At 46.7% G+C, this 2,302-nt stretch overlaps 1 non-coding gene across 1 annotated transcript; it reads left to right on the top strand.

Moving 5' to 3' along the window:
* Window positions 1-1,807: 1,807 nt before the first annotated feature.
* Window positions 1,808-1,923, top strand: LOC135269603 (U5 spliceosomal RNA). The gene has a single exon (XR_010337853.1). It is a non-coding gene; the product is annotated as a U5 spliceosomal RNA (small nuclear RNA).
* The last annotated feature ends 379 nt before the right edge of the window (window positions 1,924-2,302 follow it).

Here is a 2,302-nt window from a genome sequence, read left to right as displayed (position 1 = left end):
AAAGACCCTGCAATTTGGCATACTTTTGTCTTGGTGAGTTATTTTAATCTCGCATCCCAATACTACAATTTATTTCTCTTTTCCCCAGTGCTCAACAATAGCAGCGACAGGAGCTCACAAAATACAGGGTGACTAACACATGGGAACAGCAGATTGAGTACTCACATGCACACCTGGACAGGGCAACAAAACTGGAAGTTTCCTCGGGGAGCTGTCCTTCAGAGGCACCTCAACTTATTCGAGTACATGAACAGCCTCCACAGCCCGCAGCTGGGCTAACAGCTTTCCAGCCTTTACCCAGCCTCATGGTTGAGCATTATCGAAGAAACTGAGGAAAGCAGTAAGCCACACGTGACACGAATGTCGTCTTTGCCCGGTTAGCAGGGTGGTGTGAAACCTGCGTATGTGAGGGCACACCTGCGCAGGTGAGGACCGGGCGCTTCCGCGCAGGCGCAGAGGCAATGGTGGACACCATGTTGAGCCGCGGCTCTTCCAGGTGGCACAGCGGCTGTCAGAAGGAAAGCATACAAAAACCAGGCTGCAACGGGGTGGAGAAGCATGGAGGGAACCTGATGATAGCTGGGTAGAGGCCGGCCTTCTTCCGTCCTCGCGCGGAGCGCGCGCCCTCCAGCCGCCAAGCCCGGCCCCCGCAGGAGGAGCTCCAGAGCCTGTCCCGGAAACCCAGAGCCAAGGGCCCTAAAGGGCGTGGGACCTTCTGCAATTCCCTCCACCCGCTAAAGACGGTTGGCTTACACCACAGCACGTCAGCTGTAATTTGTCACGTGCAAACCCAGCAGCTGTAATTAAACATCATAGTTCCAAAGGCTTCTCAGCAGTAAGGAGGTGCACCAGCTGCCCAGAAAACACTGGCGATGAGCAATGCTCATGACAAAGTGGCATTGCTTCCCAAGGCAGAAAAAATTGATTTCAAGTGGACTTATCAGATCTGAATCCTAGGGACACCTTTAATTCCACTCATTTTCAGAACATTCATGACAGGCAGGCCACAAAACAAGTCACCTTATAAATAGAGGCCAAAATTTTTGTTCTTCATTATGAAGCTATAACATTACCACTTGGTAACATTCAAGGGCTACGTTAGCTTCATAATGAAGAACAAAATATTTATTTATGACACGGACTTTCATTCTTGTCATCCAGGCTGGCGTGCAATGGCGCGATCTTGGCTCACTGCAACCTCCGCCTCCTGGATTCAAGCAGTTCTCCTGCTTCAGCCTCCCGAGCAGCTAGGATTACAGGCGTGCGCCACTGAGCCCAGCCAATTTTTGTATTATTAGTAGAGACGGCGTTTCACCATGTCGGCCAGGCTGGTCTGGAATTCCAGATCTCAGGTGATCCACCCGCCTCAGCCTCTCATAGTGCTGAGATTACAGGTGTGAGCCACTGCGCCCAGCTGAAAACTTTATTACAAGACCATTTACTTTCTCACAGGTAGATAAAGCTCCGAACGTCTAAAATAGCTTGGGAGGTGGAACCAGGACTTCAAACATTCTAGGTAGGACTTCTAACATTTTGGGTCTCTACTTACAAGGCTAAACATAGACATTGTGGAAGGATGCAAACCAACGAGCATTGAGCCATACCCTAGGTGAAGTATTGTTAAGTGGAAGCCCTCTCTGGAATTCCAGAGGATTCATTCACATGTAGCATTTTGAAAGGTGAGGAAAAAATGAAGTGGTTAAGTGTTTTGATTAGTCTAAATAATTCTGCATTTACACTGGTAATAAATCCCAGTTTAATAATCCATTGTAATTTCAAGAATTGCTTTTTTAAAAAAAACTCGATAGTACTCTGGTTTCTCTTCAGATCACATAAATCTTTCACCTTTTACTAAAGATTTCTGTGGAGAGGAACAATTCTGAGTCTTTATCCAATTTTTTGAGACCTTGTTTCGGCAAGGCCACAAAAAATATATAAATAAAAATACTCGATAATTTTGAAACATTCTCCAATAAAAAAGAACCAGAATTCCTTGAAAAAAAAAATGGAACTGGGGCAGGGAAAAATACAAGATTCCCCTGGAACATCGTACAATACCAGAAAGGCAGACACTGGAAAATTTTTCTTTTTTGAGACAGGGCCTTGCTGTTACTCAGGCTGGAGTGCAGTTACACGATCACAGCTCACTGGAGTCTTGACCTCCCCTGATCAAAGCATCCTCCCACCTCAGCCTCCCCAGTAGATGGGACTATAGGAGCATATCACCCCACCCGGCTATTTTTTGTAGAGATCAGATCTCAAGTATGTTGCACAGGCTGGTCTCAAATTCCTGGGTTCAAGG

The sequence above is a fragment of the Aotus nancymaae genome, unplaced genomic scaffold (assembly GCF_030222135.1).
Source record: "Aotus nancymaae isolate 86718 unplaced genomic scaffold, 86718_ANA_hifiasm-v0.15.2.pri h1tg000053l, whole genome shotgun sequence".
In the NCBI taxonomy this organism is placed as follows: domain Eukaryota; kingdom Metazoa; phylum Chordata; class Mammalia; order Primates; family Aotidae; genus Aotus; species Aotus nancymaae.
The sequence above is the reverse complement of the archived record's forward strand: the minus strand, read 5'-3'. Positions and strand labels throughout refer to the sequence as shown.